The following is a 13,588-nucleotide window of genomic DNA, read 5'->3' on the forward strand; positions in this document are numbered from 1 at the left end:
CCATAGGTATTACACAATAAGAGCCTTTTGAACGACACTTGATATACTGCGCAGTGTAAGTCTTAACACACTCAAACTGTTCGCAGAGTTTTATCATTCCACGTTTGCGTTCATATTAATATTGGCATTACATTCAGAAATGCCTCACTTTCTAATATACACAAGCATACACGTGGACACGGTTCATTTTCTCTCTCTCTCTCTCTCTCTCTCTCCATATATATATATATATATATATATATATATATATATATATATATATATATATAATATATATATATATATATATATATATATATATATATATATATATATATATATATATATATATATATATATGAAATTTTTATCACACCGTAATTTATATACAATCATGAAGCTACACATGTCATTCAATATCCAATTCTCCTACTTCGGGAATATCCCCAGAGAGGAATTATCACCGAAGGGGAACTTTTAATTGATAAATGGATCGGTACTTCCAACAACTCCAGTCGACGGTCATACCATTGAGCCATCAAGAGAAGTAATAAGTAAAGAATCTATATATATATATATATATATATATATATATATATATATATATATATATATATATATATATATATATGATATACTATTATACTTTACACTAGCGCAGAACAACTAATTTATTTGTTTTATATGCACTATACTTATACAAAGATGAATGTTCTCAAAATATGTATGTATGTACGTATTTTGACAGACAAAACCCTCTAACAAGTACCTAAAGAACAACTTCTACAAGCAAAGCTTCCCCCCCCCCACATACAAGGGATCCAGCTGATAAAATCAAATCACGCCTCGAAGTACAGGAAAAGACCCTCTCCCATACATGTGCATCTTGCAGGAGGTCAGTACCTGACATGTATCTCACTGGTATCGCTAATTGGTTGTCTGCTGACTCTGGCATTCGTCGACAACTTCAACAAGGTCGTCGAAAATGTCCTCTCACAACGCCTCGATCCCGTTAGGGAATTTTATGGTCATATCTGGTTCGCTCGTTACGCGGTAGGGGGTCCGGAGCGTGGAATTCCGGACTTTTGAGGAGGTGACATAAATCGCTATTTATGGAATTCAGGTTTGGAGTCCAAAGTATCTTCTTTCTTTTCTTTAGGCCTTTAGTTTTGGGGAATCACGTTTTCAACTACCACTATTCTTTCTTGGGAATTCGCACGTTTTAACTGGTTTTAGCCAAGTCTGGCTCTACAAATAGTTTTATCTTCTTGGGTTGTTCATAATTTTTAAAAAAATATATCGAATCACTTTACTGCTATGTTTAAGTATCGATAACTATGGGTTAAAATTATACAGAAAATAACTTAAAAAGGTCTTTTGCTTTTCCCTTATAGAATGCTACCAAAGAGGTAAAAAATGAGTTCGCTGAAAAAATAAAAAGGACATTTCGTCTCACTTTCCAAATTTTTTAATCATCCTTACTAATGGTAACTGTCTTTAAAAATTCTTACGATGATATTTGTCAATCATTTCTTACGATCATGTAACTTAAAAGAGCTTTTGTGCTCTTCCTTTTTGCCGAGGTAATTTCCACAAAAAACCTGCATACGAAGTCATCATTACTGTACAAATGATTATGTGCAAAATTATGTCTGTAACAGACAAAAATAAAAGTATATTTCACTGATGGGCTTTTTCTCCTATAATCAAATGGAACGTGATTGCTGTCGTTTTCTATCCATTATTACTATTATTATCTAATCAAGTCTTAAAAGAATCATGCATTATTTACTCACCAGTCCCTGAACATCTCTTGAAAGTAATTTGCAGTGAGAATCTTACCTGAAAGGAAAGAAATGACATTTAGTAACAACACAAATTTAAGGTCTGTTAATGACGCTGTCATGAATGAATGTTATTCACAGATATATAGACAGCATAGCTTTATGGAGTAAGGATCGTATAAATGACAAGTGATTAAAAAAAGATAATAAAAATAACCAGAAAGCTTTCACTTTCCATAAAGGATACTGCCTAGCTTAGAATTTTTAAATAATTATTTTTTAATGCGTTTCTAAGTATCGTGCTTCTATATTACAGATTTTCAGCATGCGCCTGTTAGTTGTATGAAAATTAAGTACCATTTGATAACTTACAATCATTCAATTCAATGAATTAGTCTCCGCTTTTCAGAGTTTTTTTTTGATCAAATATGTCCGTTAAATAAATTGCCGTAATCCTGTTAATTTCGCCATAGGCATTTCTATTACGCTGGCACAGTGAAGTACAAACACGAAAGGTCACCACACAACCTAAAAATAGATCTAACGACCACGACACTTTAGGAAAACCTCAGGAAGACATTTGCATTCATAATTTTTTGCTATCCACTGGAACATCCACTGGCATGGCAAGGGAACTTTCTGACTGAAATGAACAAGGTCGGCGGTACTGCCCGACCTTGAAAACCTCGACCTTCGGCGGGTATTTTTTTTATTTTAATTTTTATTTTATTATTTTTTTTAATTCTTCGTGTGGGTTTCTGTTGTTATATTTGCTGGACTGTTAATTTACTTTGGAAGGAGTGACTATTTTGTATTTGTTCAAGGGATATTCTGTCGAGTCACCTGATAATAAATAGGCTAGACCTTGTTTGCAATGCCACATGCATAGTCCGTTTCATTCCGCTATGTTTCAGAACTTAACGGAAAGAAATGTACTTATTTCTGCCTTAAATTTACCAGGGGGAAAACCGTTCAGTCTTAATATGACAAATTCAGATGAAAAGAAAGATTATTTTGAATTACACCCTCAAAGTTTTATGCATCACAGCATGCAAAAGCGAAGCAATGGTGTAATTTGAATGCTTGACATATGTTTCGATTAAAAAAAATGCCAAAACAATCTGTTAGGGGCTGCAAATGAGCTCATAGTAAAACTTTAACGATATCCTTTTCATCAAGGGATTTACTAGTAAACAGAAGTCATGTTGTAGTAAGGTCCTGAAAACCAAATGATAACTTTACTGAAACAAATATGTTTAGTTAATGTGCAGTTTCTTAAACAAACAATTTGTTTTACCCGGAACTCAAATCTGAGGGGAGGGTGTGACTTGACAAAATCTTGTCCATATACCTGAGTTTTACTTAACAAATGGCTTAGAAGTAATTTCCAGGCGAATCCTGTTATTAAAAAAAGAGGAAAAAGACATTGCCCTTACGTTAAAAGATGTCTCAGATGACAGTGAATTCAGTCTAATATAGCATTTTCTGATTTACACTTCAGTACATTACGTATACAGTATCTAAGTAATACATAAGAGTTAATAGACACAAACGCATGTCATACTGTTCTATTTATATGTGACTTCATGCAAGATTCTCATCATTTACTTTAGACTGTTGGCGTCTTTGTGAATTTCGCAAGACACACAAATCTTTAGATAAATAATGAAAAAGAATTAGATTTTTTTACGTTATCCAGGCTGGAAGTAAGTTTTTGAATATCCTTGGAAATGAAGAGATTCCTTCCGTGACCCCATCGGGCCACCAGTTTGACCTTGGGAGTCCTGGATTGTAAGCACCGAATCCTATGGGAACCTTCATGTCCTTGGATGTTTGGACATCTTCTTCTTCTTTTTTTCATGAAGAACCTTGATCCCTTCTGGGATTCAAGGTTTGTTTGAGTCGCTTCGTTCTCTTGTGGTGCACCGCGTAACCTTTTCCTGGTGTATAATTTTAATGTTTTTATGAAGTTTCATTATGTAACGCATTATCAGGGTATTCTTTCATTATATCATTAGAATATGATATAAGAGACAGTTGGCCTTCAGACATTTGTAGTTGTCAGGAACTCTATTTTAGTTTTTCATAATGTAAGCAATTGTTTAGATGTTTCGTAGATCCTAAAAGTGTGATGTCGGTTCGCCAGTTACGAATTTTGCTGTGTATGTCGGAGAGCGAATTCTTCAGCCCTTTAAAATGAGACAATCCTTCGTCATTACAATGTTTTCTTCGGTGATAAACGTCTATCAAGCACTTTATAACTACGATTGATTTAAACGTATCCCAAGTCATTTCGTACTTCCCTTATCTTTAAAGGAAGGACTCAGTGATTTATAGTTTACGATTTCGCAGTGAATTGCCAACTTGTGCGTGGTGAATGTTAAGTATGGCTGAGGAAGAAAATGCGTCTCCCTGGCTTTACACACTCGAAAAAAGGGACGTTGCGTGAAGATGACCAGAGTTATCTAGTTATCGCTCTCTCTCTCTCTCTCTCTCTCTCTCTCTCTCTCTCTATAAATAATTTCTGTATAAATAATTTATATATATGTACATATATATATATATATATATATATATATATATATATATATATATATATATATATATATATATATATATTTAGACATAGATATATAAATACATAGATATAGATAGATAGATAGAGGCAAATATTTGGGGGAAGTGGATGAAAATATGAATCTGTTTGAATATTCATATAAGTACTTGCATATATTTACCTTCACCGTATAATACATATCTATACGCCGAAAAATTACGTTTGCACACACACACACACACACACACATATATATATATATATATATATATATATATATATATATATATATATATATATATAATATGGTATCTGTTGTTTTCTTCAAGAAAATACAATAATGCTAACCACAAGGTAATTACAGAACTTTGAAAAAAAATGGATGTAAAACAAATTAAATACTGAAATAAAACTGTTTACTTAAAGTTCGCCGTTGCCCACATATCAAAACGGATATACCGCACACATACCTGCAGTTCTTTGCATATTCGCGAGTTAACGACAAGAACGCGAATAAGACACGTACTGTTTTTAAGCTTTGAGTTTTGACACGCAGGTAAAATTCCTCGGAATCCGCCGACGCGTCTGAAGCATCCTGATACCCACGATCAAGGGAGATAAGATCGAGGCATTTATCGTTTAATACGTCGGAATTGGCAAGTGAGCCCGGCCGGTTATGGGCGACAGAACAGGTTAACTGAAGAGACGAAATAGGAAAAAGAAATACTTAATTTTCGTGCTGGCGCCGTTTTTTTTTTTTTTCTTCCTTTCTTTCATGTTTTAATTGTTATTCGTTGGGTGATGCCTAGCGGGTGGGTCTATTAAGGAAATCATAAGGACCTTGGAGATTATTGGTGTGTGTGTGTGTGTGTGTGTGTGTGTGTGTGTGTGTGTGTGGCGGGCACGAGTGCGCGTCTATGTATACACCTGGAAGGGGGTGAGATGAACGAGGGAGATTAGGGTACTTTAACACCGTTTTTGATTATCTTGATACTCCAAAGGCACGCGGAAGTCGAAGACATGGGAGAATATGACGTGCCCGGCAAGGAGACACCAGTATATTCCTTCTTGTTCTCGGCTTAAGTCTTCCTGTCCTTCCTTTTCAAGGGCTTCTTTTAAAAATCCGTTTTCTTTACTGAAGTAAGAGTGGACGGTGGTTTTTCATATACGAACTCTACAAAAACATGAATTTTTAATGTATTCTTTCTTTCCTTCATATTGATATCCATCAAACCAACTCGACCATCTCACCATGAGCAACTGACTTACAAAAATTATATGTGAACGAAAATAATCTGATTACTGGTTGAGCAGTTTCTATTTTACTAGTTATCATACATGTAAATGAATACTATGCAATCGAAATTTACCTCCCGTGTAACGTAGCTTACTATTATTATTGTTTCTCACAATATGAGAAGCAGTGCGATGAAGAGTGAAATCCCAACAATTTTCTTGTCAAAATATATTAAAATCTACTTAGGGAGCTTTCAAAATTTTGCCAATGAACTCTCATTATCACTATCATTACCAGGTGAAGATTGGAATGTGGAGGCTCTCGAAAGGCCTGGATACATTTTAAAACAAAAAGTATTGCGGATTCGACTCTTTTCATTATTATTATTGTTTTCATTACTTCTCTATCTTGGGAGATGAGTTGAGATACAGTTAGAATTCCACGTAATGATGTTAAAGAAACGCAATAAGATATTTCACAGTCTTCTTCAGATGAGCCAAAATTCACCAGATAAATGAAGCTGTCTGTAGATACTGCGGTTACTGTAACAATTATTGAACTGATTAATGATGATCATAGTGGGGATATGGAAAAGCAGTAAATGCAAGTCACTCATCTGCTTAGTTGCTTAGTCATTATTTAATTCGAGCCAGTCTACCAAATTCAAGTTTCTCTATTAGAATGCGTTTCGGATTTCATGCCAGTCATTGGGCAATTTAGATGAATAATTCTCTAAGTTGACTAAATCAAGATAACAAGGAGGCACAAGCAGACTCAAAGCTGTATTTACATATAATTTCAAGGTGATGAACATATATCGTAGCCTCTATCAAGATTTAACAAAACTGTCCTCTACCCGTCTCCTTTATTTGAAACACCTGTTTTTTTTTCAACTGTGTTGACGCTGATAAAAAAGATTTACTGAGAATATTTTGAAAGGTACAATAAAATAAAAAAGATTCGATGATTGTGCTCGTTTGACGCTAATTTATAGGTGTAAATGATTCCTACAAAAAATACTGACAAAACAATGATATTTCGTACGTTGCTGAAGATGTCAATAACTAAGGAGAAGAAAAACAAATCCAGATTCCGAAGATCATTTGTTCTAATTTTTTCGTAGTCCTAAAATAAGTTTACAAAGCAAAGATGGAAGATTGGTATTGAAAGACTATATAAAGAAAACACAGAAAAAAACTGCGGTTGAGTGATGGTCAGGAAGTGAATGTTATCTTTTTCATGATAAATAGTATGACAAGACTTTGATCACCTTACTGAGAGTCACCTCTCTCTCTCTCTCTCTCTCTCTCTCTCTCTCTCTCTCTCTCTCTCTCTCTCTCTCTCTCTCTCATTACAATCATAAACTTCATCATAAGGTCTAAAATTTCATCTGACGCCTAATCAAAACTTAACTCAGTGACGTCACCACAATCAACAAATCAAATAATGAAAACGCTATCTAGGTTTGACCAGCCGTTGGTTGTCTTTCCCTTATGTTTATTATGTTTATCCACATAAGGGAAAGACAACCAATGGCTAGAGCGCGTGTGGGCAATATGCAAAAAAACAGATATTAAATTTAAAAAAGTCTCCCTATCATTCTCCTGAACAATGTTCCTATCTTTAGAAGTTTACTAATTTTTAAATAGGTGTTTTTTTACTAGTAAGAAGCTTAAAAATATTTCTTTGTAATAAACCCCGCCCCCAATTATACTCATCAATGCACACACATTTTTCTCGATACATCATCTTGCAGATTTTCACACTTCAGCACCAGTCATAAGATTCATAAAATACCTTTCTCATTTGCGCCATGACTCTTGCGTAATTCGCGGGGCGTATCGGCACGTCTGAAGAAAAGGCTCAGTTACACGAATTAACAAGGAAAAGGCCGTTTAGCCTCTAATCTCGTGGGATCGGTGCAAATGAAAACGGATTCCCAAGGTATTACGGATGTGCAACAAAGGCAGCAAATCCGACAATGTGGATAATTACGCCCAAAGCCTCCCTAACAACACGTCATTAACACTTTGCACATCATCGGGATTTAGCCTTGGGAGGATGGAACGCTATTGTTCAATGCACCGCTGGTCATGCGATTCCCATTTCTTCCATAAACAAATAAACAAGAGAAAAGGTGATAAAAACATAATCAAAATGATGACAGTGACAAGGATGATCTCAGTGGAAATATAAGATTTTTTAAACTTTGTTTTTCTTTGTTTCAGGGTATTTGGTAATTTATTTGTTTCATCCACACGTTACCGGTGTTGATTCCAATTCAACTACTGCCGATTTCTCTCTCTCTCTCATGAAGCCAGACAATCAAGTTTCTTTTTATGAAATAAACCGGTTTCTCATGAGTGGGGGGGGGGCACTTCAGAAACAAATAAAGACAGAACTACAGAACATTAACCATTGCCACGATAATCATTCAAATAGTGAATCAAGGATGTTCCCTGTACAAAAAACTTCAGTAATCAGCAATGCACTGAGTCCACCTACACAGTGAGCCATTCTTCTATCTTGCACGCAATCTTGATATTTGGATATTAAGACCCTTCCTTGTGTTTCCTTACTTTATGGGCGACATCTATCCAGCTCTTGCCTTTAAGAAGACATACTTCATATTCGAGAGTGAAATATGAAATACAATAGAAGAAAGAACTGCTTGATCTTTCTCCCTCCTTTTTATCTGAGCTTTATTTCCACAACTTGCTAAATGACTTAGAGTGACGTAAGAATAACGGGGCAATTTTTAATAACGAAAAGAGGTAGGATGGAGAAGAACTCTAAAAGCGTGAGGAAAAGAACTGCACCTTCTTCTTTCTCTTTTCGAGTGTCTGCCAGTAATATGCCTCGGAAAATTTTTTTTAAACTGTGAGAAAGTGCAAGACTCTCATTTTACAAAGCAAATATTGAATATCAACATGATTAGACGTCTGGAGTTACGAATCATTTCAGTAAACAAAATGAAGTCTGGACAAACATGATTCCTCATCGGGTTTTGCTCAGCATAATTTGCAGAGCTGTGAGAAATGGAACGAGATCTCATCATAGAATTTTTATTCTTATAAGCAGAACAATGAAGCGTAGCTAATGATCTCCATTTGCATTTGATTTATTTCGACAGTCTCCTTGTGCTAGTCACTGAGAGAATTAAGTATTCAAGCTGATGACAAAAAAGTTACGTCATTGCTTGTGTGATGTTAAAGGAAACGAAACATTGACAAAATATTTTTGCAGCTTCAAAATGAATATTTCAAGTATAAAAATCAACGAAGAAGTTATTTCTCTATCTCTCTCTTTACTAGTTTGGTTGCGGCTGTCATGTAAATCAAACAGTGAACATGCATAGAGAATGATGGTTACCAATGTCTACATAATTTCTCTCCACGTGGTTTAGTATTGGAACCTCTTTCAAAGAATATATTTGTGATTAATAAGATTTTTTTCTTCCCACAGGAACGTTGACAACGACAGCATTCAACAGAATAAATTCTCAGAAAAGGGAAAGTCTGGATTCATCAGGGAGCATCGTTCTATTCGCATATTCAAGAGCCTTTCATTCTGGCGATCCTCGTTCAATCGAGCATTAATTTCTTGTCAAATGTTGTCACAGGTGAGTCGTGACTTTTGACGGACTCTGATAAAGAATTCTGAAGCGTCATATTGAAAGTCATGCTACTCTATTTTCTTAGGTAACACTTCCTGATAAACCGTAGTTTACGATTGGACTCTTATGCACTCAAATGCATATATCCCTCAGCAATTGACATGAAAAGGAGTAACGAAAACTATTTATTTACCTTTTATCTAGTGGCAATAAACAAAATACAGTTACTCATACCTCAAACCAAATAACTGCAGGCATGAAATTTAATAATGTAACGCAATGAAGAATTAAAATTGTGACTCCGTAAGTGCTAAAATACCACAAACTATTAGCAAAGAACATAATTAGGAAGAACAATGTGTCCATAAATATTTAACTTTTTTTAAACGAAGGTGAGAGTTTGCGCGTACTGTAGGCTATAATCTTAGGAATGAATTTATCAAAATATAAATGATAATCATCCCTCTGTCTCCACAACCGTGGCATATTCCATCACCTTCCCCAACACCCCACCCCGCCCGGCTTCCTTCACTTCCTTTCATCTTCTCTTCCCTGCAATCCTCCTGTTTCTTCTCTACTTCCCTCTGGTTCTCATCGTTCTCATCCTCCTCCCTGAAGTCTTCTCCGAGTCGTCTCACGCGTTCTCTCTCCCCTAACGCAACAGGTAAAGACGGTCATTGTTGACCCACTGAGTGAAAGATAAGAAATACTTATGACGCCTTCAGTCTTCCAGACACAAATGTGCCCACTTTCCAGTCCTGACTCTTCTTTCTCTCTGTTACTTTGGCGTTCGCTTCAGGCTCTCTGGAATGACTATGGTTGTTGTTTAGCGGTGACCTCTCCCCATTTCTAGAATTTTAAATACTTCTGTAACGGATGAAAAGTATGCAAGGCACTGAAATATATATATGAATAACATAATCTTAGATTTTCTTCCGATTTGGCATATGCATAAGTGATTGTCTGTGTATACATGTACGCATGTGTCCATACGTACTTCCAGAGAAAAATCATTAAAAAGAGCAAAATTTTGGTCACAAAACTGCACGAATAATTCCAGCTATATCCTACATAGTAGTTTACGTATGTGTACGTCTGTACAGTCATATTATAAGAAAGAAAGTATTTCTGAAAATTTACAGCGGGCAAACATAACAAGGATGACTATGCAGAAGGGCGCAAGCCATTCCTTTTCTCCACGTTCTAAAACTGAGTTTTCCTATTCCGAAATCTTACGTAGCTTTATATAATACTGTGAATGACGTTATTCGAGACGTCGGGGAAACAGCAAAGATTCCAGGTAAAACACCGCAAAATTAGGCCTTAAAACCCAATGAATCAATGGGTTGTCATGGTTAGAACACAAAACTTAATTACAGTAGTTATGGTAAGAAAGGAAAATCTGAAAACGAAGTGTCTAAGTAGTCATTTTCAATAAATACTCATGTTTTTCGTTAAACAACAAACCTCGGATGAAAACCCACATTAGCAGAGTGACAGAAAGGATAAGAGAATACCCATTTCGGCTACAGGACGGGTGGAACGATTTAACATCTAATCTAAGATTCGTTCCCCTAACCCTCGAACAGACTACAGTACGTAAATTCAATAAATAAAATAAATAAATAACTGTATCAACGTATAGGAATGAGTATTGAACAGCAAGTAATGAGAATTAAAAGAAACGTAAACGTTAGGCATTCGCATAATCCATCTTCAACAAAAACTACAGTAATGGAATCTCTGCAATGCAGAATCTGTTAACATCTGCTTCCATTTAAACCAAGTCCTTCAGTCTGTCAATTCTTGTGACTGCTAAGTTACTGTTCTGAGCAAAGGTCCTTGCCTTCCATACATAAAACGAATTACTTAAGTCCATTCTTGCTGACGAAATCCCGAAAGATGGTGGTCTGTGCAGACACTGCTAAAAGAAAAAGGCTTGGGTAACGATTATGTTAGTGGATTACTGACCCTAACGAAATTCCTTTTATAATTCGTCTCGTCCTGGGCGAGTCTTCGGTGATGTATCCCAATTTGATAAATTCGTTTTATCAGATACTGAAGGTGGCATTCGTACAAGTTATCATTTAACCCAATCTATCCTTTCAAATTGCTTTTATTCTTTTACATTCAAATATCGTTCTTCAGCTGCATTAAATACGGTCTGTCAGCGAAAATGTTCCGACCAATACTACCCTGCTCAGCAAATTTAAGCTGGTAGAAAACCATCTTGTCGGAACACAGAAAAAAAAAGAAGTAAGATCCGTTAATTATAGAAACTGCACTGATGAGATACATAAGAGATGTTTTCGTCTAAAAGTGACATTTGCTGAATTGCACACCACTTGATAAATTAAGTTGAAAGGAAATAATAATAAAAATAAAATCACCTCGTTTGCAGTTGAGTATCCAAGAGAATCGTGTCACAGAACTGAAACTTCCCTCCATCAAGTTACCATCACCGACAACCGGATGTACCTCTCAAGAAGCCCAGTTTTGGACTGATGAGGGCAGCAAGTCAGAGAGATAAATGAACTGATGCTTTCACAGTCACATTACGAACAACAAATCTGAGTGAGGGTTACAAGGGCAAATAAAAAAATCACTGCTATTTAAACTAATTCCACGTGGCGAAAGTTTGCAGACAAACAAATGTGATATCATTAGAACTATAATGCCTGATTTTACATTTTTTTTAATTTAATGCATTTTGACTTTTGACTTCAAATTGCTCAAGTTTAACGAATTCTCATTTCATTTCTCCCCGACTGTAATTAGGTAAAGTACGAGTAAACGATTTTATGAAAATGCATACGCCAATCGTGTTTGTAAGGCAAGCGTTATAGGTAAAGTTTTCCCTTTCATGATATATATATATATATATATATATATATATATATATATATATATATATATATATATATATATATATATATATATATATATATATATATATATATATATATATATATATACATATACACACACACACACACATATATATATATATATATATATATATATATATATATATATATATATATATATATATATATATATGCGTGTGTGTGTATATATGCGCGTGCGTGTGTGTGTGAATGTGTGACTTCTTATAACTTCATTGAGAATTTTGATTGTATGCACATTACCCACACAATATTCCACTAAAAAACTCTCCTCGAATGAATCAATTAGAGGCGTTCTTATAAACAGATCGATTCAGTGAATAAAAGATTCTTGTTAAGAAGTGACCGACCAACAACAGATCCCTCTCGCTTTCATCTCTTCAGGGGCCGGCGATGACGTGGCACATTTAGGGGAGTTGTGGGCGTTAGACATTTAATGATGATGGAACGGTAGTAATTGCAATTAATCTGATGCACTTCACTGGTGGCTGGGAAATGAACGTGCTTCATAATACACACACACACACACACACACACAATATATATGTATATATATATATATATATATATATATATATATATATATATATATATATATATATATATATATATATATATATGTAAATAAAGACAAAATCCACGAAGGAAAGAGAAACAATGGAGTACTGCAAGGCCTTTCGACTTCTTGTCCTTTACTTAGCAGACGTACTGCACATACTGGTATACTATACTATACCAGTATAATATTAGTAGGCTTTGGATCTCCTTCAAAAGACTGTGGTTATAACTAAATTTTTATCAGAATATAAGCTAAAGAGTATAGCCTATATATTAATGAAAAGGTTACTCATTTCTTGCTGCCTTCCTTGCTATACTGAAAATCATTATGGTGTGAAACCCAGAAAGTTTGTACATAGGTGTCTGACCGTTCTTAGTACTGAGTTGTTATCCGGAGGCCTTATTCTTATAAGGGTTCAAAACATTTCTGCATCGAGTTGTGTATTATGAGGTTTCATATTCTGACTTTAGTTTCACTACATCCCCTACGTTTTATCTGCATAAACTTCATAAACTTCCACCTATCTGTCTAACTCAAAAAGCTTATTGGAATTTGATAAAGTTTTTTTTTTTTTACTAATCTTAGTTATTTACTTCATACCTTTATTTGGTACTTGGCAGCTTTGTTTTAATGGCTGACGGTATTTCAATATGTTGTTAAAGCTGGGATTTTTCGAGATTATATTAAAAAGATTGTTGTATGAAAGTATTAATTTGAAGACGCACTATTGATGTTAATGGTGGATTCTGGAACATATTTTCTTTCGTAATTTTAGAATTTATTTTTTCTAGAATCTATTAACTGTTCAATAATAGATCGTTAGAGCTAATTATTATTATTTTTCTTTTATTAATGTTAGTATTTATTTTGAATTGTAGACACTCTCTTAATATGACAGCTAATTTTTTTTTAATTACAGGGGTGCTAATTGTTTTTATTTTCTTTACGGC

General features: G+C 34.8%; 1 protein-coding gene across 3 annotated transcripts in view; it reads right to left on the minus strand.

Annotated features, from left to right (window-relative positions):
- LOC136835524 (uncharacterized) overlaps window positions 1-13,588 on the minus strand; it is a 363,691-nt gene that overhangs the window by 96,563 nt on the left and 253,540 nt on the right. Inside the window, exon 3 of one of the 3 annotated variants that reach the window (XM_067099132.1) lies at window positions 1,776-1,821. The exons of the other annotated variants lie outside the window; for them this stretch is intronic. The gene's annotated coding sequence lies outside the window, so the exon portion shown is untranslated. The remainder of the gene's footprint in view (window positions 1-1,775; window positions 1,822-13,588) is intronic. 3 annotated transcript variants of the gene reach the window in all.

This window comes from Macrobrachium rosenbergii, chromosome 4 (genome assembly GCF_040412425.1).
Source record: "Macrobrachium rosenbergii isolate ZJJX-2024 chromosome 4, ASM4041242v1, whole genome shotgun sequence".
Lineage (NCBI taxonomy): Eukaryota > Metazoa > Arthropoda > Malacostraca > Decapoda > Palaemonidae > Macrobrachium > Macrobrachium rosenbergii.